Source organism: Balaenoptera physalus (genome assembly GCF_965194825.1).
Source record: "Balaenoptera physalus genome assembly, chromosome: 10".
NCBI classification, from domain to species: domain Eukaryota; kingdom Metazoa; phylum Chordata; class Mammalia; order Artiodactyla; family Balaenopteridae; genus Balaenoptera; species Balaenoptera physalus.
In genome coordinates, this window is record NC_138889.1 from 84746121 (window position 1) to 84772233 (window position 26113).

General features: G+C 36.3%; 1 pseudogene across 1 annotated transcript; it reads right to left on the bottom strand.

Moving 5' to 3' along the window:
• Positions 1–17301: 17301 nt before the first annotated feature.
• LOC309667768 (homeobox protein NANOG pseudogene) lies at positions 17302–24161 on the bottom strand (annotated as a pseudogene). The gene has a single exon. The product of its transcript is annotated as a homeobox protein NANOG pseudogene (transcript).
• Between the last annotated feature and the right edge of the window lie 1952 nt (positions 24162–26113).

Sequence of the window (26113 nt, forward strand, 5' to 3'; positions counted from 1 at the left end):
GTTGGCTGTGGGTTTGTCATATATGGCCTTTATTATGTTGAGGTAGGTTCCCTCTATGCTTACTTTCTGGAGAGTTTTTATCATAAATGGGTGTTGAATTTTGTCAAAAGCTTTTTCTGCATCTATTGAGATGATCATATGGTTTTTATCCTTCAATTTGTTAATATGGTGTATCACATTGATTGATTTGCATATATTGAAGAATCCTTGCATTCCTGGGATAAACCCCACTTGTTCATGGTGTATGATCCTTTTAATGTGTTGTTGGATTCTGTTTGCTAGTATTTTGTTGAGGATTTTTGCATCTATGTTCATCAGTGATATTGGTCTGTAGTTTTCTATTTTTGTGACATCTTTGTCTGGTTTTGTTATCAGGGTGATGGTGGCCTCATAGAATGAGTTTGGGAGTGTTCCTCCCTCTGCTGTATTTTGGAAGAGTGTGAGAAGGATAGATGTTAACTCTTCTCTAAATGTTTGATAGAATTTGCCTATGAATCCATCTGGTCCTGGGTTTTTGTTTGTTGGAAGATATTTAATCACAGTTTCAATTTCAGTGCTTGTGATTGGTCTGTTTACATTTTTTCTATTTCTTACTGGTTCCGTCTCGGAAGGTTGTGCTTTTCTAAGAATTTGTCCATTTCTTCCAGGTTGTCCAGGTTATTGGCATATAGTTGCTTGCAGTAATCTCTCATGATCCTTTCTATTTCTGCAGTGTCAGTTGTTACTTCTCCTTTTTCATTTCTAATCCTGTTGATTTAAGTCTTCTCCCTTTTTGTCTGGATGAATCTGCCTGATGGTTTATCCCAGCTTTTAGTTTTATTGATCTTTGCTATTGTGTCCTTCATTTCTTTTTCATTTATTTCTGCTCTGATCTTTATGATTTCTTTCCCTCTGCTAACTTTCGGGGTTTTTTTGTTCTTCTTTCTCTAATTGCTTTAGGTGTAAGGTTAGGTTGTTTATTTGAAATTTTTCTTGTTTCTTGAGGTAGGATTGTATTGGTATAAACGTCCCTCCTAGAACTGTTTTTGCTGCATCCCATAGGTTTTGGGTCATCTTGTTTTCATTGTCATTTGTTTCTAGGTATTTTTTGATTTCCTCAGTGATCTCTTGGTTATTTAGTAGTGTATTGTTTAGCCTCAATGTGTTCGTATTTTTTACAGATTTTTTTCCTGTAATTGATATCTAGTCTCATAGCATTGTGGTTGGAAAAGATATTTGATATGTTTTCAATTTTCTTAAATTTACCAAGGCTTGATTTGTGACCCAAGATATGATCTATCCTGGAGAATGTTCCATGAGCACTTGAGAAGAAAGTGTATTCTGTTGTTTTTGGATGGAATGTCTTATAAATATCAATTAAGTCCATGTTGTCTAATGTGTTATTTAAATTTTGTGTTTCCTTATTTATTTTCATTTTGGTTGATCTGTCCATTGCTGAAAGTGGGGTGTTAAAGTCCCCTACTATGATTGTGTTACTGTTGATTTCCCCTTTTATGGCTGTTAGCATTTGCCTTAGCTATTGAAGTACTCCTATGTTGGGTGCATAAATATTTACAATTGTTTTATCTTCTTTTTGGATTGATCCCTTGATCATTATGTAGTGCCCTTCTTTGTCTCTTGTAATAGTCTTTATTTTAAAGTCTATTTTATCTGATATGAGAATTGCCACCCAGCTTTCTTTTGATTTCCATTTGCATGGAATATTTTTTTCCATCCCCTCACTTTCAGTCTGTATGTGTCCCTAAGTCTGAAGTGGGTCTCTTGTAGACAGCATATATACAGGTCTTGTTTTTGTATCCATTCAGCCAGTCAATGTCTTTTGGTTGGAGCATTTAATCCATTTACATTTAAGGTAATTATCAATATGTATGTTCCTATTACCATTTTCTTAATTGTTTTGGGTTTGTTATTGTAGGTCTTTTCCTTCTCTTGTGTTTCCTGCCTAGAGAAGTTCCTTTAGTATTTGTTGTAAAGCTGGTTTGGTGGTCCTGAATTCTCTTAGCTTTTGCTTGTCTGTAAATATTTTAATTTGTCTGTCGAATCTGAATGAGTTCCTTGCTGGGTAGAGTAATCTTGGTTGTAGATTTTTCCCATTCATCGCTTTAAATATGTCCCACCACTCCCTGCTGGCTTGCAGAGTTTCTGCTGAAAGATCAGCTCTTAACCTTACAGGGATTCCTTTGTATGTTATTTGTTGCTTTTAATATTTTCTCTTTGTTTTTAATTTTTGATAGTTTGATTAGTATGTCTTGGCATGTTTCTCCTTGGATTTATCCTGTATGGGACCCTCTGTGCTTCCTGGACTTGATTGACTATTTCCTTTCGCATGTTAGAAGTTTTCAACTATAATCTCTTCAAATAGTTTCTCAAACCCTTTCTTTTTCTCTTCTTCTTCTGCAACCGCTATAATTCGAATGTTGGTGCATTTAATGTTGTCCCAGATGTCTCTGAGACTGCCCTCAATTCTTTTCACTCTTTTTTCTTTATTCTGCTCTGTGACAGTTATTTCCTCTATTTTACCTTCCAGGCCACTTATCTGTTCTTCTGCCTCAGTTATTCTGCTATTGATTCCTTGTAGAGAATTTTTAATTTCATTTATTGTGTTGTTCATCATTGTTTGTTTGCTCTTTAGTTCTTCTAGGTCCTTGTTAAAGGTTTCTTGTATTTTCTCCATTCTATTTCCAAGATTTTGGATCATCTTTACTATCATTACTCTGAATTCTTTTTCAGGTCGATTGCCTATGTCCTCTTCATTTGTTTGGACTGGTGGATTTTTACCTTACTCCTTCATCTGCTGCGTATTTCTCTGTTTTGTCATTTTGTTTAACTTACTGTGTTTGGGGTCTCCTTTTCACAGGCTGCAGGTTCATAGTTCCTGTTGTTTTTGGTGTGTGCTCCCAGTGGGTGAGTTTGGTTCAGTGCCTTGTGTAGGCTTCCTGGTGGAGGGGACTGGTGCCTGTGTTCTGGTGGGTGGGGCTGGATCTTGTCTTTCTGGTGGGCAGCGCCATGTCCGGTGATGTGTTTTGGGGTGTCTGTGAACTTAGTATGATTTTAGGCAGTCTCTCTGCTAATTGGTGGGGTTATGTTCTTGTCTTTCTAGTTGATTGGCATGGGGCGTCCAGTACTGGTGCTTGCTGGCCATTAGGTGGAGCTGGGTCTTAGCGTTGAGACGGAGATCTCTGGGAGAACTTAACTATTGATATTACGTGGGCCTGGGAGGTCTCTTGTTGTCCAACATCCTGAACTTGGCTCTCCCACTTCAGAGGCTCAGGCTTCACACCAGACCATAGCACCAAGACCCTGTCAGCCACACGGCTACCCCAAGGTTATTTTTAGTTTTTTAAGGAACCTCCATACTGTTTTCCACAGTGGCTGCACCAATTTACATTCCCACCAACATTGTACAAGGATTCCCTTTTTTCCACCTCCTCACTTACAATAGATTTTCCTTTCTTAAGCCTCTAGGAGGCATTAGAAGAGATTGTGTTATTGAAGGAAGCTGGGCCTTGGTTAGAGATGGCTAAAAGGACATGACCCATGATATTATTTGGGGTATATGCATGTATTCCTAAAGTATTTTTCCCCAAGTATTTTCCTTGCAGCACTACAATCAGAGGTTCCCTGTGACCATATCCTTGGTTGTAACCAACAGAAACTTGATTCTGGTAAAGGAAAAAGGACTGTATTGGAAGGATAAGGGTTAAGTTCCTAAGTAGACAGCATCTACCTTGGTTAATGGCAGGATCCAATGCAACTGGGAGCACCGTAGCAGTCAGGGTAAAGAGAAACTGCTACCTGCCACCTGCCACTAACTACCACTATCACCAATGCAATGGTTATCAGGTGCTGTCACCACTCTAGGGTGAATTCCAGATGTCCTCTGCTTTCTGTTATTGTTGGTTCCAGATTTAAAGAAACTTGCAAGAGAACCCTGTTGGCCAAGCTTATGTCACTTCCTCAAATTCTAGTTGCCTTGTTTCAAGGAAAACAAATATCGCAAATATCTAATCTTTTTGGCGTCTGTGGTATGAGTCAGAGCCCTGATTTACATAAAGACTCACCCTAAATCAGAATCTTCAAACATAAAAATAAGCAAATGAATAAGCAACAAATACCTTCTGCATTCTGCAAAATGTTTAAAACAAAACAAGACAAAACAAAAAACAATGGAGACAACTGATACTATAATTTACTCTGGAGATTCACAATTCTCTTTATGTATTAGAGTCTCTGAGATTCTTACAGCAAAGCAAATGAACAAAAAATCTGTTAAGATTACAATTCAGCATTCCTCATGTTTATTTGACCATGGAGCCTTTTAATGATAGAATATGTTAATGCATTGAATATTTTTCTTCAGGTGGTAATTTGAGAACTGTTGTCTTAAGCTTTCTCCAGACCTTTTGTCTATGTCCTCCCCCAGCCTTCTATAAACATCCCCTGACATGGCAACCTAGAGGCAGAAAGTAAACAGCCTCATTTTCCCTTTCAACCAGGGTTATGTCTAATACTAGTGTCCTTTGGAATTCATTTCCAGAACTTAAATTCCTGGATCAGAGCTTACAAAATAAAAAAGACTAATGAAAACCAAGTACACTTTGGTCTTAAGTTGAGATGCTAAAGGAATTCCAAGGAAAGGTGAAGGGACAAAAATACAGTGGCCAAATATCACAGTGAGTAAATGACATCCTTTAACAGGACTATGTATGAGAGACTCCAGCCTACAACCACATTTGTGTGCTTCTCAGCTACACTAAGGATGTCTCAAGTCTAGGCCCAATTACACATTTTCCTTTTCCCCAGAACACCCTTCCTTCTGAGTTGTGTGGCTGATTTATTTCTTTCAAATATCATCTTAAATAGCCCTTCTTCATGGAAGCCTTTCTTTGATGTCTCTTGAAACCTCTATCTCTACTGGCTAAGTTAGGAGTCCTTGTTATGTGTTCTCGTGACAACTTGTAAGTTCTTTCCCACTCAACAAATATCTCACGTTATGTGATTGCTTATTTAGTTATGTCTCTACATGATGGATTATAAAAGAAAGAAAGCAATGGACACATTTTCTTCATTTTTTAAGATAAATCTCTATGGATTTCATCCACTGCCTAATAAGGTAGATGATATCCATTTCCTATCATGTAAAGGTAGGTGTATAGTTTCCTAAAACTGCTGTAATAAAGTGCTACAAATGTGGTGACTTAAAACAATAGAAATTTATTCTTTCACCATTCTGGGGGCTAGAGTTTGAAATTAAAGTGTTGGCAGAGGGCTATGTTCCCTCCAAAGCCTCCAGGAGAAAAAAACTTCTTTGCCTCTTCCAGCTTCTGGTAGCCCCAGATGTTCCTTGACTTGCAGCTTCAATACTTCAATCTCTGCCTCTGTAATCACATGACATTCTCCTTGTGTGTGTCTGTCTATGTCTCTGTCTTCCCTTCTTATACAGACACAAGTAATATTGGATTAAGGCTTACCCTAATGACCTCATCTTGACTTGATTACATGTACAAAGACTCTATTTCCAAAATGATGCCAAAAGCTCAGTCTCTCCGTGCACTGGTGCTGCATCGAATCTCAGAGACAGACGTCTGGGTGAAGTAGAAAAGGATAGCTTTATTGCTTTGCCAGGCAAAGGGATACACGGAGGGCTCCTGCCTCGAAAAACTTTGCGTCCCAATCCAGGGGAGTTTCGTGTGGAATTTAATGGAAAAGGTTCAAGAGTGGGCTTGCTGACAAGATTAAGGTATGTGCAGGATTTCAGGTGGTCGGTCTCCTAATCTTGATGAGCTTCTCTGGTCCCTTTAATCTTGCCTCAGGTGGTTTCATGGCTGCTTCTCCCTTGATGAGCAACTGTTTGAATCTGCCCTTTGGAACTCAGGGAAAGTCATGGAGGCTGGAGTCTTGCCTACAAGAAATGGGGGACAAAAAGGCTTCCGTGCCCAGGAGCCCCAAAGGTTCCCGCTTGGCTTCAAAATGAGGTCACAGTCACAGGTACTAGGGATTAGGACTTCAACATATTCCATTTGTGGGGACATAATTCAACCAATAACAGTAGAGTTCATCTTCACTTGATGGATACACAGCCTCCTCCTAAGAATGTGAAGTTACAGCACAGAATAGGTGGGTGTTTTCTCGCTCTCTTTCTATAGATAGAGAGACAGACAGACAGACAGATGTGTGTACGTGTGTGTGTGGGCATGTAACAAATACGTCAACATTTGAGAAAGGAGCTTATGTGTTTTCCAATTGCTATGCTGTTCTCCAGGAGGGTTCAGATAAAGGGGGAATGGCTCACTGGAAAGAATACAAAGACAAATCAGCCGTAAATCCCCATTCTTAAGGAAAGATTAAGGTTTAATCAAATACAGGAATCTGCTTGGTAAAATGAATCCACAAAAAGAGAGAGGATCAGAAACAATCGTGCCATTGTTTCAGGAACAAGAACATGAATTCATATCTTTCTCTTTCTTTGTCTTTCCTCACCCTTTTCCACTTTTTAGTCTCCTTTTGTCTTTTTTTCCCAATTTCCCTAGAACCCCAACCAAAATTGAATATTTTTCTCTACCTACTTGTCTCTTCTTTGCCGGAAATCCCTGTCTCCTGTGTGGCTTAATCAATGGTTTTCATTCTTGGCTGAGCATTAGAATCATCTGGAAGATTTTTTAAAAATAGAAATTCCATGGTCATACCCATGGAGCTTCTGTGATTCTATTGCAGGATTAGGGAGAGATCCACTCTTCCTAATGCTTCAGGATGGCAGTTCTTACATTAACTCCTTCAAGTGTGAACTTCTAAAGTTGAATAATTTATTTAATATACATGTCCTAAGCATTTAGTGTTTTCCTTTCCTTTCGAGTTTGGGAAGGGAAACTTTCTTCTTATAAAAGTATAAGCCTTGTATTAAATGACCCAAGTAAGTTAAACCACCTCCAGCCTGTTATCTCCCAAGTCTCCAAATTTCTACATGTAACTCACCTAACAGATAGACAGAGCCCCTTGAGGATGGGGACTCTTTGTTTTATCTCTGGATCCCAATTATTGGCCACAGGCCTCGACACAGAGTATGCCCTTAATGCATTTAGTTAAAAGATGAATCATTACTATAGTTTGCATTTTCAGGAAATGGCAAATTTCCCCTCTTCTCAACATCTCAGATTGAGCTCAGCCTTAAACCAATCTAAGGCAAAACTTTGGCCAAATTTCTGGCTACATTTCCCATGCCAACTTAAAAAAAGATTATTTTCCTTTGATCTCAGTTGCTGATGGAGAGACTATGAGGTAACAGAAAGTTCCTTTCTTCTGTAGGAAAAAAAAATGATACTAATGCCCAGGAGGGATCCAAGATTCTATTTTTACACCTTCTCTGAATATCAGTTTACTGCTCAACTTTGTTCTGAATTTCAGGGCTATAACAGAGAAGGTTCTGTCTTTCAAAACTTACTATTCTGTATGATCATTTAAAAAGTAGCTTTATTAAAATAAACACATTCAGAATCAAAACAGCTTTAGGGCTTCTAGAGATATTTCCTGGAAAGGAGTGTGAAAAGCAAGTCAACTGCTTAAGAACCACTTTATTACTTCTAATTAGAAGTAATTTTCTTTCCATGTTATGGTGAACTTTCTTAGCAGGGAGGTGGGGCTTATGTAAATAATTCTTTGTGTTTGCCAACTACCATGGAGTCTTATACTTTTGCTTCCTGACCTGAAGCCTGCAGTGCCCTTCACAATAAGTTCCCCGGTAACCTTCAGTTGCTCCAGACCCTGTATGCAGAGTTGTTTACTTGACTTTAAATTTTCCATAAATTTGAATTTAAATAAAATAAACCTTCAAAACATTTTCATTGAATTTATAGCATGGAAAGAAGGTCCAAAGATCTGGAGAGGCAGTGTGATACAAAAGGAAAAGGCATAGATTCGAGGATCAAAGGACTTGAGTCCCTGTACCACATGAATTATGTGACTTTTGGAAGGTTATTTCACTTCTTTGATTATCATCTCTCTTACCTGCAAAATGGAAATACTGAGCACATAGCTTATACACACTTTTGAGGGTAAAAGAGGATCAGACATAAAGCACTTGACACCTAACAGTAAGTGTTCAATAAAATAGGTTTTCCTCCACTTCCTGTGATTGCCCTTTTCTTCACAAAATTAAAATAGCCACCATCATCTCTTCTTTGTCAAACTATTAGCCTTAGTAACTTATCCTTGTCCTCCATTGAATCTATATTCTGGTTATAACTGTTGTGAAAAAAGTAACCACCAATGTAAATAAAGGGATACAGATGAATGAAAAAAGGCCACATTTCAACTCACAAATATATTCCGGAAAATGTCATTTATGCATTAATATTGTGCCCCTCTTATATGTCAGGGACCATGCTTGTTATCAACTTTTATTTCCTCTGCTGAAAATACTGGCGGTCTAGTAGGAAAGCTAGACAGCATCACAAAAAGTTCTAATATGAAGTTGGTATTGATATATACCATGAGAAAGGCATCAAAAAAGACTGCGGCTGTATGAAAAGAAAGACAATCTTTTCATCTTGAGAGAACAGGAAAGGTTTCTGGAAGCAAAGAGCATATTAGTCATTACCTGAAAGACTGATAGGATTTTAAAATGGAGAAACTAAAGGGAAAGCATCATCAGTGGAAGAAGTAAAATGAGCAAAAGCATTGAGAGATCCATTATTCCAATTTCCCTGGCCAAAAATCTTGGAGTAATCCTTGGCTCCTGACTCTTTCTCTCATACCATCCATCCATTCAGTTGACCATGAAATTCTATTATCTCCATCTTAAAAAATCCAAAAATACTTCTAAATCTCTTCACCTCCCTAATCTAAACCACCCTCATTTTCACACTTATGCTATTGCAAATGGCCTTCTAAATGGCCCTCTTGCTTCCATACTTGACCCTGTCCCCAAGCCCTACCTAATCTCAGCACAGCAACTAGAATAATCCTTTTAGTATGAAAGTCAAAGCTTATCACTCCTCTGCTCAAATCCTTGGATTAGGTCACAATTTCATTCAGAGTAATAGCTATACAATGGTCTATGGGGTCTGTGTGATTAACCACACTCCATCCATACCGCTTTACTTTTCTGACCCCAGGTCCTACTAATCTTTCTCTTAAATCATGTTAGTTACCACACCAATCCTCCAACAGAACTCTCTCTCAACACAGGGCCTATCTACTGGTTCTTTCCTCTGCTTGGAATAGTGTTCTCAGATATCCTCATAGTTTACTCCTTTCTCTACTTCAGGTCTTTCTCAAATGTGCCATCTCAAGAAGACTTAGCGTGATCTCCCTATTTGAAATTGTAACTATACCTCCAGCATTCCCAAACCCTTTTACTCCATGGATGTCACCTTCTCACTTATTCCTAGTGTTAATTATTTATTTTTTATCTTCCTATGATGGAACATAAGTTTTTGGAGGGCTTATTTGTTGTTAGGAAATTTTATGTTTTTGTTTTTATTTTTTTAAAGTGTCTAGAACAGTGTCTGGCACACAATAGATGGTCAAACAATAGTCAATAAATAAAATTGATTAAAAGATCTTTCTCCCTTCCTTTTCTACCCACTCCTTCATTTTACTTAGTCCTTGATACCTGTAGCTTCTAGTAGAACTCTTAACATATAGAGGTGCTCAGTAAATGTGCCACAAATTCGGTTCCACATTTTAATGGATTATTTTAGAGTCATAGAGTTTGCACATTAGTAAAATTTTTTTTAAAAAATCACTATTTGCTTATATCTATTGTTACCAGTGAAAAAGATCATCTTCTCTTTAAAAAAAGGCTCTTTTGTTAGCAGCAGAATCTGGAATCTGAATTCTCTGGATTAGTGGCTTTCAAACTGTTTTCCACATCTTTCTTATGGCTCTGAGGATGTGCTACAAGGGTTGCTGAAAGTGTAAAAGTCATGAGGCACTTTCATCCCAACCCACCAAGGGTCTTATCTCAACTTTCCCGAGTTTCTTCTCACCCAGGCCAACTCTGTTATTTTCGTTTTCCACATTGAGCTTTTGACAAAGATTTTGTTGAAATAAAGGATTCCAGAGCAAAAAGAAATTTTGAAAACAACTAAATTAGGTCATTTTCTTGACTCTATTTTGATCTGTACAGACACCATTTTTCCCTTTCAGTCTTTGCCAACTCTGGAGCTAAATGGAATCACACTGAATATCAAAAATAGGAGATTTTTTTTTATTCTTTCCCAAACTGACTTTCTACTTTTTTTTTTTTAAGTGGGACAAGTAATTTCTTTTTTTACCTTATATTGAACTGCAGTTTTATTTTATTTAATTATTTTGCCATCCTGTCTTCCTCTTGATAGACTGAATGATAATTGCTACAGTAGTGTCCAGGAAAATTCATGTTTGCTATTAAACAAAACAGATAGAGAAGGAAGAAAGAAAAATAAAAATGACAGAACTTATCATGTCATAACCTGTCATGCTGTCAGATTAATTTGATGTCTGAAAAAAAAAAAAAAAACCCACCTACAGATGTGCTACAACTAGCAATTTTGAGTCATCCAGGAATATTTAACATCTACTCATATTCCATTACCTTGCTCAGTGCTTTTCTTTTTCATTTATTTTTAAATGTTCCCTTTTTAGTTTGTGACTGTAGTCGACAAAAGTGTATCAATATGTATTGTGTCCTTTCTTATTTGTCTGATTCCTATTTTCTAGGGCAAAAGAAAATAGGAAGTTTTCCAAATTTCCTTTCTGTCCCTCCTCTCTCCTCTGTTTGGGTCATTCTTAAGTGGGCACTTAGTATCTGTATACAGTTTGATCTTTTCAGCAATCTGAAATTAATAGATATATACTGTTTAATTTTCAACCACCAGTTACAATGCAGATTTTATTAAACAAACATGATAAATATTTTAGAATCTTTCAACTCCCTAGGTCAGTGATTCTTAACCCTGGCTTCACAGAAGAACTACCTCAAGAGCTTTTAAATACTGATTCTTAGGCCCCAGTAGGACCAGTTATATCAGAAACTCTTGGAGTGAGGCCCCGGCACTGGTATTTTTTAACAGTGCCCTGGATCATTTTGTGTGGCTAGTGTTGAAAACAACTCCTCTAGAAGGACTAAGTTACTAAAAAGTAGACTAGGCAGTTATTTTAAATTTGGTTGCCAATGTACAATGCTTAATGGGACTTCTCTGGCAGTCCAGTGGTTAAGACTTCACCTTCCAATGCAGGGGGTGCAGTTTCGATCCCTGGTCGGGGAACTAAGATCCCACATGCCTCGTGGCCAAAAAACCAAAAACATAAAACAGAAACTGTATTGTAACAAATTCAATAAAGACTTTAAAAATTGTCTGCATCCAAAAAAAATGCATAATGCTTAAAGAAAAACATTCAAATGCAGTAAGAACTGAATTTGCTATTGCTTTGCTAGTTCATTATGACCCAGAATGACTTAGAATGGAACCAGAGGTAGATTTGCTGTGAATTTGATGAATCTTCAGCTTCAGTGTCCCCACTGCCTCCTGCCCCGGTGAGTGCTGGGAGTTGATAAGAGTTGGGCAGTGTTTCAGGGAGTTGTTAAGAGTTGGGCAGTGTTTCAGGTATGAAAAGCCAGGTAGCAACCAGAAAACATCTCTAAGAATTACTTGTAAGTTGCCTAAAGAGATCTCAGAAAAAGGGGCCTGAGTCATTTATTACAGTAATTTATTGTGATTTCTTTTCTTATTTTACTTGAATATTCATTTTCAAACCTAATTTTATATTTGTAATTTTTGCATTCCTTTCATGAAAGAAAGACACACAAATTGTATGTGCTTGAGATCTCACAAAATCTGGATCTATCCCTTAGTGGGACATGTTTGATGAAAGTAGAAGGGATTGCTGGTCATATACCTAACTAGAAATTTAAATGTTAGAAATTCAAGGTGAAGACAGACACATTAATCCTTTTCTGCATAATAATCGCACATTTCAAAGACCTAGTACCTCTACCCTTAAAACAGCCTTTTAAAAATATTTAATCCAAGGAATGTGGTATTTCTGTTTTGCAGTTTTGAGTTGCTTCTCTACCTTTTGGTTCTTCTGAGTAAATTTCATATATATTCTTAAATGCCATTCAAATTAGATATGGTCCAAGAATTTCCATTTGATGAAAGTGTGATCTGATACTCGCAACTGCTTTTTCCTCCTTGAGTTCAATTAAAAAGATCTGACTCATTATTATCATCATCACAGATATTTTACAGATAATATTTTCACATAAATTATTACTTACAATATATTTATGAGTTAGGTATTTGTACCCCATTTTTAAAGAGGGTGCAAACTGAGAGATAAATTCCCCTGACCAGCATCCAAAATTCAGAATTCAAACCCAGAACTATCAGATACAAAAGCCTTTCACCATTAAACTCTTCTTTTAGCCCAAACATGCCTATGTTTCTATATTAATCTGAAATGTAAGGATTACCCTAAGGTTTTCATTTTTCAAGTCAGATCTCTGATAATATTTCAAGATCATGACTGCAAGTAATTTTTTTTCTCACATACCAATTCTAACTGATAGTGACTAGCTGAAGTCCTGTGTTGAGAAGGATTCTGAAGGCGAGTCTGGGATCAGCAGATGACTCTAGTGAGAAAATAAAATGTCTGTCTTTGATGCATAAAGAAGTGCTGGCACACATACCAACAAATATTATATGTTTTAGGCTACTGACTACAGTCCCTAGCTGATTTTCTCTCATTTACACTTTAGCCAATAGTAGTCCATTGTTCTCACCAGCAATTTCTAGTCCTGAATGTTTCTCTCCAAAGCACTCATCCAATATCAACGATGGAATGTCCACTGAATATTGCTCTACTCAGATCTCAATGCCATTAGGGAAGGTTTAAAAGCATTAGGTTCTGTTTATTTCCCTTAATTTTCAGCTGGAAGGTATATACTGAACTTCCTGGGACATGGAGGAACTGTGGAAAACATCTTTGCCTTAATGTAATAAAATACCTGCTTATATATTGTGTTGTTTTGTATTTACATACCTGGGTAAAATTGTCTATCTTTATCCACCTTGACATTAAACAAGCAATTCATCTGTGTCTTCCTTAGGGAAGCTGTTCTTGATTTTATTTTCTCTTTTCTTTACTATAGCTATTTCTATAGAGGAAGTAGTTAGGGATGCATTTAACTGCAAGTAATGGGACACTCAAAGCACAAGGGCTTAAATAAATATGAGTTTGTTTTTTCATACTAATTAAGAAATCTAGAATGTGAAGTCTGTTGGCATTTAGTGGATCAGCAACGTCAAGGCCAGCATCTTTGAAATTCTCTTGGCTTTTCTCTCATACTTGAAAGATGGTCACTAAAGTATCAGACTTCACATCCACATTCAAAGCCAGAAAGGGTGTACAGCTGTGCTTTCTCCCATCATCAGAACAAATCAATGCCTTTCCAAAGCACCAAACAGAATTCCAGTTAGATCCAATTTGCAATAATTTTTTCACGTGATTACTCCTAGCTACAAAAGAGGCTGTCAAACTGATATTAGTTTTTTCATCTTCTCTGGTAGAGATAATGAGCCAGAGAGAAATGGGTTGAGTATAGTGTTGAGTTACCCAACCATCAGTGTTAGACAGTTACTCTTCCCACCCTGATTACAATATTTTTTCCCCATATTTTGTCCCCTTAATAAATGGTTTATTTGATGAGGATAGAGAGTGACTTTCACCTCTGAACATAAGATTAGTACCTGATGCAGAGTAAGTACTCAGTACCTGTTGATTGAATTGTACTGTGTGGTGCTATCATTCAGTGTCAAGTTGGCTAAGCTGACACTGCATTTCTAAGAATCCACTTCCCTGTATGGTCCAGGTGTACCATTGGTGCAAAAGTGAAATTTATGTGAGATTTGGGAAGCAGAGTGTGTTGGCAGCCATTACTCTCTGAGGCTGTCATGGTTAGATGGAGTGAGAGACAGGCATGGAGGTGCATGCAAGTTTGAGTTTATCCTTGCTCTTCCCTGCAGTAGAAGACAGATATAGAGGTGCTAGTGAATCCCAGTTTATTCTCTTCCTCTCCTGTCCTGTGTCCCCTCTTTTTCCCAACTGCTAGTTCTGCTGACCAACAGCAACAAGATTGGGAGGAACTAGCTTTCCACAGACTTTTCTACCACTTCCCTTTGTAGTCTAACCCCATGGGCTGGACACGCCTGAATTCCAGATCTCCCTGCAAACTCCACCCTATCCTCCAGTGCCCCTGTTTCAAGAGAGCTCATTAGTGACTTTCCTCTGTTCCTCCAACTTCCCTCTGAAGCCCATTTTCCCTCAAATTGTATAAACTTTAATTTCCGTAAGAGATTCTTCATTGCAGACTACTTTCCTGATTTACCCTAATTGATACAGAGAAACTCAGTGACTCTTATTCATGGTTCTTATTTTACCATAACCTATATCACATTTTTCTTGTATTAACAGAGGTGTTAATTAACAGAGGAATTATAACAGTTACAACATTTTATTTTAGATATTTGCTATATATCTGGGCGTCTGCTTTTGCAACTTCAGAAAGAATTATGGGAATTATGAAGCACTCCATGAATAATTGCAAAATAATTTTCTTTTAGAGAAGACTCTTTTTCTTTTTAAGGGAACTCTTAAGGGAAGTGTCACAAGAATTTATTTCATCTCTTAACTCAATATTTCATATAGAATGAGAGGGAATTTGAAATGAAGGTAAGAAATCATATTGAGTGAATTCTTTTTCTTCAGATAGTGGTTGCAGCACCCTTCATGTCTTAGTGCTTACTTCCCATTAACCATACTCAGAATAGTCCTTCACTTTTTATTTGTGACCATGTGTGGTTAAACAGTAAAAAGTAGCTGATTGTCAACATTAGCAACATGTTCATTCTCTCTTAATATTTAACGATACAGACTCTCAGAAAGGAGATGGTAGTCAGGGAGCCCAGTGCTATACTTCAATCAATTAAAAACAAAACAAAACAAAACTCAATGGCTGTAGCCTGCATCTGACATCTTTGGAAAGCACCAAAGAAGCCTAACCAGTTTTACCTGGAGGAACCTTTTCAAGATTCAGTGGAGAAGGAAATATATTGGAAAATGAGTGCTGGATGCTTGCTGTTGTTTTCTGCCTGCAAACACAGGTAAACCCAGAGCATTCTATCACTCAGATGGAAACTCAACAGGGGAATATACAAGGCAAAAGCAGGCTTTTTGTTTCCTGGGGTCTGAATAGCCAGAGAACATCATTAAATAATTCCACTTTCAAAGGTGAAATGTGTGTGAAGGGATCAGTGAGTGTAGGGTCACTTTTGCATTTTCCAGGGGACAATACACAAGCCTAAATATTTGACCCCAGATATTGGTGGAAAGAAGTATTGTCAAGACCCAAAATGAAAAACATTTTTAATAAGAAATATTCATGTGGTTTAAAGAAGTTTAAAAAAAAAAAAAGCTCATCTGTAAAATATCTCAATCTTACTTCTATCCTCAGACCCACACCACATCTCCAGCTGCATACAACTTTTAATTGTTATGTATCCCTCCAGTGTTTCTATGCAAGTATAAGAACATATGAACACATATTCTAAGTTTCCTCTTGTACATCAAAAAATATCATATGCTTTGATCTGAATCTTGCTTTTTTTCACTTATATCTCATAAAACTGTTCATATATGTAAATAGAGAATTTCATCTCTATTTCCTACAACGACATAGTATTTCATCTTGTCGATGTACCATAGAACACTTAACCATTCTCCTGTTGATGGAATCTTGGCTTGTTTCTAATGTTTTGCTATTACAATACCGGATGAGTAATCTTGTGTACATACCGTCTTATACATGTGCAGATACATCTGTTGAATAAATTCCAAGGAGTGGTATTGCTGAATCAAAAGGTAAAGCATTTCTCATTTAGAGAGAAATTGCCAAATTACCTTGTTAGCCATTGTACTATTCTGCAGTGTCACCTGAGAAAAATGAAATGAGTCTATTTTCCCATAACCTCACCAAAATGGCTGTTGCCAAACTTTTGGGTTTTTTGTTGATCTGAAAAATGAAATCTGGTACTGAAATTTAGTTTTAATTTGCAGTTCTTTTATCATAAGTGAGATTTAGCAGCTTTTTACATGTTTAAGGGACATTTGTACTTTTTCTATGAGCTCTGTGTTTACATCCCTAGCTCATTTTTCTTTTGGAGGTTATTAATATTCTTCTTCTCAACTTCCTGTAGAGCGTCTTTTTCTCCTGTGTTATGAGTTGCAAATTTTTTCCAATTTGTTGATTGTCTTTTAACTTTGCCATGTATATATATTATGTATATATATATATATATATATAATTTTTTTTTTACCTTGCGAAACTTTGTACTGTTTAAGTAATCAAATTTACCATTTTTTCCTTTTGAGTAAGTTAGAACGGGCACCCTCACTCCAAAATTATAGAGAAACCCTCCCATGTAGTCTTCTAAACTTGTATGGTTTATTTTTCACATTTAAATACTTGTTTAATTTAAAGTTTATACTAATGTGTAATGTGAAACATGGATCCAACGTTATCTTTTATAGCTGTCTGCTTCACAACTCAGTTATTCCATAGACTATTGTCCTATTGATCTATCCAAACACCAGTACTATATTTTAGTAATTTGTTTTAAGACTAATTCTTTCTCTGTATTCTTCCTCCTTCTCCCCCGAGGTTGCTTTCCTAATATTTCTTATTTGTTTTTACATGTGAACTTTAGAATCCCTAGGATATCAAGTGTTATTTTATCAGCATAGCATTAAAGTGATAAAATAACTGTTTCCAAGTTTCTCCCATGAAGATTTTGCAGATTTCTTTCATTATTCCTGAGTATTGTATCTTCATCAATAATATTTATTTTATTTACTTCTATCATTTAACTGTTTTTTGTTGTTGTTGTTCCTACTTGACAAAGCTGCTGACATCTGTGTATTTTTTTTAACCCCACAAACTTACTGAATTATGTTATCATATAAAGATCTTTTTTCAGTTGATTCTCTTGGGTTTTTCTGGGTATACAATCATGTCATATGCAAATAGTGATCTCTTTGCCTTCTTTTAAATTCTTATACTTCTAACTTCTTTCTTTCATAAAATTTTATTGTTTAATATCTTGGTACAATGTTAAGCTATATGTATAGTGGTGGGCATTTTTACCTTATTCCTAACTTTAGTGTGTCCTTGTTGAGCATGACACTGGTCCTTTTTTTGAGATATAAATAGTTTGTCATACTGAGAAGGATCAATTCATTCCAATCTTATTGACACTTAAAATCAAGAATTGGTGTGGAATTTGAAAAAAAATTTTCTAGCATATAAGCATATGATCATATAATTTATTTCAAAACATAGATCTATATAATACATTATATTAATACATTTCCTAATGTTGACCGAATATTGTACTCCTGTTATAAAACCCGATTGGTCATGATGTATTAGTTTTTTAATGGGCTACTGAATTCTATTTGCTAATATTTTGTTTGTGATTTTTAATCAATATTTATAGTAATATAAATCCATAATTTTTGCATGTGTGTGCAGTCTTTGTCACATTTTGGTAGCAAGGTAATGCCAACTTTAAAAAGAATTTTTAATTGCCTCCTTTTTTTATGTCCAATCTGGCTGCTATGGAAGAGATAAGAGCATTGGAATGATCTGATCCTTAAAGATGTGACAGAATGCTCCCGTGAAGACATATCAGTCTGTTTCTTTTGGTGGCCGGGGGAGTGGATATTTCTTATACTACTTTTGCTAATTTTTTCCCAATAAAATCAGTCTGTAAACATTATTTCCTAATTCTATTTTTTTTTTCTTTTGAAGAAAAAGGAGGTCATGAGGCAAGTGACAATGAAGTACTCGAGAACTGATTTTTAATTACTAAATTGAGAAAGAAGGGAGATTATTTTTTAAGTGATTATAAAGTGCTAGTCCTTTCATTTAATTCTCACTAAAACTCAGTTAGAGAAATATTACCGTCTCAATTTTACAGGTGAACAAAATGAATTTCTAAGAAGTTATGTAACTTTCTCAAGATCATAAGCAGCAGAGCATGATTCCAACTCTTGTCTCCGTGACAACAAAGCCCAGATATTAAGATTGTACTATTTTTCTCTCTTCTGCTTTCCAGAGATGTAATGTATAATGAATGTATAAATTAGGAGATATAATTATTCTATACTGTAGTTATTAAGATGCTTAAAATCAAATGAATACTCAACAGCTTACATCACCACTCAGGTTGTTGTCTGTATCTGCATTCAATCATCTCATCAAACAAGAGGAAAAGGATGCTGAGACCTCCTAAGCATTGAGGGGTCTGACTTGGTAGTGAGAAAAATGGAGCTACACTTTGCTGGTAATAATGGGACATATTGGTCAGATTGGCCCCATACTGAGTGGCTCTCTAGTAAAATCATCCTGTTATCTCTTTTCTAGCATCATGTTGGGCCAATTCGTAAAGAATTAGTTTAATTAAAAAAAAATTTTTTTTATAACAAATGCAGCCAGTAAGCCGTGCTTACTTCCTTAAATAAATTCCAGACTCTTTTGGTGAAAAGAACTACAGAATTATTTTATTGCTATCTTGGTGCTGAAGCTCATACGAGAATGGTGAAATATTAATCAAAGGAGTAAGAGCTTCCCCCAAATCTCATATTGACTTATCCCTTTTCCCCCCAATAACATTTGTACTCCAATCACTCTCCATTTAAAACCCTATTGATCCTAACTCTATAATTATCAGCCTGAAAACTGTTTCTTGTAAGCCTATAATGTCTTGAAGTTTTTCACCATAAAGTCTATGAATTTCAGGTTAATCTATAAGCCCTCAACAGTGTGTTATCAAATTATATAAATCCTAAATAGCAACTGAAATGAAAGGGATCTGAAAATAACTGAACTTATCTTAGCACAAAGCACATAGCACACTGAGTTTTCTCCTTATTCTGTGGCTGTCAAGTATCTCAGATTCAGCAGCAGCTTTGCACAATAACCTCAATAATTTCATACAGCATGTGCTTTCCTAAGGCTTTGGAGGAAAATAAATCAATATCAGTGGTTTAGTGAATTAATCTCTATTGTCTCCTCTTCTAACTGGTGGATGTCAGAGAAAAATAAAGCAAAATCAAATTAATTTGCTTATTTTTAATTAAATCCATATATCTACTACTTGAATTGACTAAATATGATAAATAACAGCTTTATATCAACACACACACACAAACAGATACATACCCATATTCTTTTCAGAAGATCATATAATTGCATATTCTGACTGTTTCCCATATCATTCATAAAAGTTGGGTTTATATACCAAAGAGAGACTAGAAGTAAAATTGTCAGTACTTTTCAGAAAGTTAAAATTATGGCTCTCACATAAACACAAAACAAGCAATATTAAAAATGTATGGACTAAGTGTCCATCAACAGATGAATGGATAAAGAAGATGTGGCACATATATACAATGGAATATTAGCCATAAAAAGAAATGAAATTCACTTTGTTATAAAGCAGAAACTAACACACCATTGTAAAGCAATTATACTCCAATAAAGATGTTAAAAAAAAAAACTCAAAAAAAATAAGAAAGAAACGAAATTGAGTTATTTGCAGTGAGGCGAATGGATCTAGAGTCTGTCCTACAGAGTGAAATAAATCAGAAAGAGAAAAACAAATACCGTATGCTAACACATATATACGGAATCTAAAAAAAAAAATGGATCAGATGAACCTAGGGGCAGGACAGGAATAAAGATGCAGACATAGAGAATCGACTTGAGAACACGGAGTGGGGGCGAGGGTAATCTGGCATGAAGTGAGAGAGTAGCATTGAAATATATATACTACCAAATGTAAAATAGGTAGCTAGTGGAAAGCAGCTGCATAGCACAGGGAGATCAGCTCAGTGCTTTGTGACCACCTAGAGAGGTGGGATAGGGAGGGTGGGAGGGAGGTGCAAGAGGGAGGGGATATGGGGATACATGTATATGTATAGCTGATTCGCTTTGTTATACAGCAGAAACTAACACAACATTGTAAAGCAATTATACTCCAATAAAGATGTTTAAAAATTTTATGGAGACATCACTACACAACTACCAGAAAGAAAAAAATAGAGAAAACCTGACAATATTAATTGCTGGTAAGGATTGCTGGTAAGCAGAAGGAATGCATTGCAGTTAGGAGTGCAAATGGTATAGCCACTTTGGAAGATAGCTGGGCAGTTTCTTACAAAACTAAGCATACTCTTTTTTTTTTTTTTAAATGGGTAATTTTTTTATTTATTGGTACTTATAAACGAACCAGCCAACTGGTAGTATTATGATGTGGACAAATCAAAACATCTTTCTATAAATACTAGAGTGGTGAAAAAATTAGGGGTTGTAGTAAAATAGCAAAAAGGGGTAGAGGAAATCAGTGAAGCACATTGTAGCTTAACCCTTCACCTTAACAACTGAGGTTCTTAACAAGTAAAGCCTCCCCATCCTAGAAAATATGAATAATCCTTCATCACACATCTTTGTACTTTTGCTTCCTCTTCTTGAGGTTAGGCTCTAGATCCTAAAGATATCCAAAAAATAGTATTATAGACTAGTTATCTATAGCCGCAGTCATCTTTTATCATGTTGTCCATAGAAGCCAATGCTTCTGAAACCTCTTTGATTAGACACCAATCATACACCCCCAAATTGACACAAAAGGCACAATGAAAAGCAGCTTATCAAGGCAGAGAGATACATAATTGTAAAAGAAAATTTCTGGGGAAGTAATACAGTCACGGCTCAAATTGAAATTGAATAATACAGCCATCGTTACAAATCTTCAGGCTGTATGTTCAGAGAGTAATTTGGGAATAAATCCATGATTTGCTGTTGGGAATTGAAATACTTAGCAGTTTGCTGTATTATGTTATAGCTTTCCCCAGCAGTTTCCAAGGTGGCCTGACAGGAGAATTTTGCTGGAACTGGATCTGGGGCTGCAGGAATTCCTCAACATAGTTGTTGAATTGATTGTTCCAAGTCTAGTTATTCCAGGCTTGGGGGCACCAGGTCTGACTGTTCCAAGGGTGTTTGCTCCAGGATTGACTGTTCCAGCTCTGGTTGCTCCAACTTGGGTTATTCCAGGTCTTGTTACCCCCACATGGGCAGGTTTCCGGAAGAGTTCACCAGGCATCCTTGGTGGTAGGAATAGAAGCCCGGGTATTCTGTAGTTGCTGGGCCCTGAGTCACAATGTTGCTATTCCTTGGCCAGTTGTTTTTCTGCCAGCTCTTACGTTTCATTCTCTGGTTCTGGAACCAGGTCTTAACCTGTTTGTAGCTAAGGTTCAGAATGTTGGAAAGTTCTTGCATTTGCTGGAGGCTGAGGTATTTCTGCCTCTGAAATCTGTCATTGAGCACACACAGCTGCGTCTGAGAGAACGCGGTTCTGGTCTTCTGTTTCTTGACCAGGACCTTCTCTTCCTTCTTCTCTGTGCTCTTGTCTGCAGCCGTGGCCAGTAGTTTTACTCTGGGGCTTGCGGAAGAATCAGGACTGTCCAGTCTCCATGTCGTGGGTCTCAGCAGATGACATTTGCAAGGACACATAATTTTCTTCAGGCCCATAAATCTCAGGCATTGGGGAAGATTCCCTAGAATTGGATGCTTTGGGGCCACGCAGGCTTTGGGGACGAGCTGGGTCCATACCCATGTTGTTGAATTGAAGGAGAGGGAGAAAACCAAAGAGCTAGATAGATGGTAGGAAAAGTCCAGGCTTAAGAATCTAGGTAGAAGAGCTTAGAGAAAGGTGAAGATCTCCAGATGTAAAAGTATTAAAAAGATGAGATGAAGGGAAGTCACCTGTGTGATAACAGAAGCCTACCAGCCCAATGTAGGAAAATGACCAAAACTAAGCATACCCTTACCATACCATTCCAGTAATTGTGCTTGTTGATATTTACCCAACTAATTTTAAAATGTGTGTCTACATGAAAGCCTGCATGGAAATGTTTATAGTTGCTTTATTAATAATTGCCAAAAAATGGAGGCACCCAAGATCTTCTTGAATAGGTAAATGAATAAACAAACTGTAGCCCAGCCACCCAATGGAATGTTATTCATCAATAAAAAGAAATGAGCTATCAAGCCATGTAAGACTTCGGTGAATCATAAATGCCTATTGCTAATGGGAGTCAGCCAGCCTGAAAAGGCTATATACTGATGCATTTATAAGACATTCTGGAAAAAGCAAAAATACGGAGATAATAAACAGATTAGTAGTTGCCAGGAGTTTGAGGTTCGTGTATGTGTGTGTTTGGTGGGTGTGTATGTGTGTGTGGCGGGGAGGTGTTACAGAGTGGAGGCACAAGAGATTATTTAGTGTCGTGAAACTATTCCATATGATACCATGACAGTGGGTACATGCTACACATTTGTCAAAATCCATGAAACTTTACAGCACAAAGAGTGAACTTTAATGTATACAACTTAAAAAATATTATTTAGAAGGCTGAGGGATCCCAAAATAGAATGCAGAATCGAATTGGGTTGCAAATGTATGAAACAACCTCACTGACAGGAGTGCGGGTAAAAGGTGCTGACCTAACCCTGAAAATAAGTGGAGTCTGAAATTCTAAATGCCAAAGCAACAGTACATACACTCCACACTTTAGTCGAGAAAGTTGTTTCCCCTGGGGATATAGATTAACAATTCTGAAATCACTACACCTGTATGCTAGAAATGAACGATAAAGGCAATAGATGGTATGGTAGGAACAAGTTTTCCTGGTGTTGGAGTGTAATCTGAGAAAGTTTTCATAGAAGTAATATTTGATTTCATCCTGAAAGGACATACAGAATTGCAGCAACAAGAGAAAGAGGAAAGGACATTTCAGTGAGAGGGAATAGTTTCAGCCAGTTGTCCTCAAACTTTTAGGTCTCAGAAACCCTTTACATTTAGCACCCAAAGGGCTTTTTAAAAAAAAATATGCATTATATTGATTGATATTTTGCTATTATGAATTAAAACTGCTGTGATTTTGACATATAATTTACAAATTCCTTTTAAAGTAAAATAATAAACCTATTCATTATATGTAGACTTGAACTTCCATGCCCCACTGAGGGTCAGTGTGGCAGCAAGACTTGCTTTCGCCAAGGAAATGTAAGCAAAAGAGACAGGTGCCGTTAAAATTGGAATATTTTAAAAACTAGTGACAATTTCCCATACTGTCTCTTTTCCATTGCCACTGCCATGAGCAACATTTAAAATGGTGGCTGCATCCACAGCCTGCAAGGAGATCTGGAACACTTGCCCTAGTCGAGTCATGAGAGACACAAAACATGTACAATACATAAACCTCTGTTGTTAAAAGCCACTGAAATTTGAGGGGAAGCGGGTTGTTTGTTACCATCACATAATGTAGCCTATCCATTCAAAATAAAATGAATCCTCTGGCTGTTACAGATATAAACCACTTCTCTGGCAGCTTAAATGGGGATATATGTATGTGTATAGCTGATTCACTTTGTTATAAAGCAGAAACTAATATACCATTGTAAAGCAATTATACTCCAATAAGGATGTTAAAAAAAAAAAAACTTAATTAGTCTCTAACACAAAGTCTTTTCTGTAACCATCATTTTCATAGGAGGGAAGGGTTTATCATTTTCTGATTATCATGGGATAGCACATTTATCCAGCATCTAACATTTCAGGAAGATGCCTTCGCATGCATCTTGTTATATATCTTTTAAGTAGAAATTATTATTTCTATCTTACAGATGTTAGAACTAAAGATTAAGAGTTTTGTAAAATACACAGATTGCATGACCAGTAAATAATGGACTCTCAACTTGAGTCAAGTTCTGACTTTGATGTATATACTCTTCCCATATGCTGCGATTCCTTTGGTTAATCTAAAGACAAAAAATTGACTATTATCATCTAAGGGAAGCTTCTTATTATGTTTATTTTCTATAAAAGGTTAAGAATCTCATTTAAGCAATTTCCTGGATCTTCTGAAACCAGATTTTAAATGAAGGTGATCTTTTGTTCTGTGTTCTGAAAAGGAGTTCCTCTTTAAATTCTTCTGCCCTAGGTAACTGAGTTTATACAAAACAGTAGTTCCAGATAAATTCCAAGAGAAACTGGTCTTCTTGCCTTATGGAAAAGGCAATGCAGAGGCGGGGAAAAAAAAAAGGAGATGCAGGGCTATTTTCTTTTGTCACTCAACAAGATAGACTTTTCACCCATTTGGGGAAAAATAAGGAGACAATTATAACCATGTCAATCACTTTCCTAGTCTTTCAACCAGTGTAAAAAGATTGTGGAAGTTTAAATTTAAAAAATAAAAAACAATTATTTGTAAATTTTACTTTTGTCACTTCCTGGATGGACACTTGTATTACTCAGATAAACTCTGGTTACATTTTCCTACTTATACAATCAAGAAAATGGTACCCCTCTAACAAGATTATAGCAAAGTTTGTTTTTTTTTAATTTCATAAAATAACTAGCACAGAGTTTGCCATAATGGTGATTACATTTTATTTCCTCCAGATTCCCCATTAAAAAGAACCACAATACTTATTCTGAAAAGCTCCAGTTAAACAAAACTTTTAAACATAAAGGTCTCAAAATATATGCTCTGTTTCATTTGGAATGACCAGACAGCAGAAAGTGGCTTCATCCATTTCACCGACCGCATGTATCAAGAGCAGAGGATTCTGTGAGTAATTTGGCTGTGAGAGTCTTTAGCCACCTTCAAAGGGACCAAAACAGCCAGACGGGTGGTTCAATTTATTTCCTAAATCTAGAGAAAGCCTTAGCTAAAGGAATGTGAGCAATTTATTTATCTTTACCTTCAGTTCTAGTGCTCTGGGCAATAATCATAGAAAATGTAGACACAGCTGAAAGCTCACAGAAGCTTCCAACGCTGAAGCCACAAAGACCAAGGTAAATTGCTTACTCATTTGGTGAAAATAAGAGGCAAGATGTGGAACGGCTTTACTTTTTAATAAATGGTATTTATATTTTCTAATTACAAAAGGGAATAATTTAACACATGCATTGTGGTAATTTTAGAAGACACAGAAAACTAAGAAAGGATAATGAGAAACCATATAATCCCATAATAATCCCATAATAAAAATGAAACCCTAATCTCAGGTAACAAATTGTTGTCAAGTGAAAAGATTTTAATTGATTTTCTCTCACTATGAAATTAAGATATTGATATTAATATTTAGTTATACTTACAGAATTTATAATGAAATACTAAATCAACAAATATCACATATATTGTTGATTTGTAACAATAAAGTTTTGATTGAATATATCATAGATTAAATTTCCAAGATTTTTAATGGATCATTGTATTTTAGTGTATAGATATATCACGTTATATCTGCTTCTGAAGGATATTTAATTAAAAAAATTTTTCTGTTTTCTAACCATTACCACAATGAACTTTTTTATTCATATGTACAATTTATTTAGCAAAACTCTAAAATTGGAGAATTCTAGCCAAAAGTTCTAAACTATTTAAGACTTTCAAACTGTCCTCTGGAAAAAGCATAAATATTAAAGTTAAATAATACAAGCCATGTGAGAAAGTGTTCATTTTTCCATACTTGTGCCAATACCAAATATCAATCTTATGATCCAGCAATCCCACGACTGGGCATATACCCTGAGAAAACCATAATTCTAAAAGAGTCATGTACCACAATGTTCACTGCAGCACTATTTACAATAGCCAGGACATGGAAGCAACCTAAATGTCCATCGACAGATGAATGGATAAAGAAGATGTGGCACATATATACAATGGAATATTACTCAGCCATAAAAAGTAACAAAATTGAGTTATTTGTAGTGAGGTGGATGGACCTAGAGTCTGTCGTACAGAGTGAAGTAAGTCAGAAAGAGAAAAAAAATACTATATGCTAACACATGTATATGAAATCTAAAAAAAAAAAAAAAAAGGTTCTGATGAACCTAGGGGTAGGACAGGAATAAAGCTGCAGACGTAGAGAATGGACTTGAGGACATGGGGAGGGGTAAGCTGGGACGAAGTGAGAGAGTGGCATTGATATATATACACTACC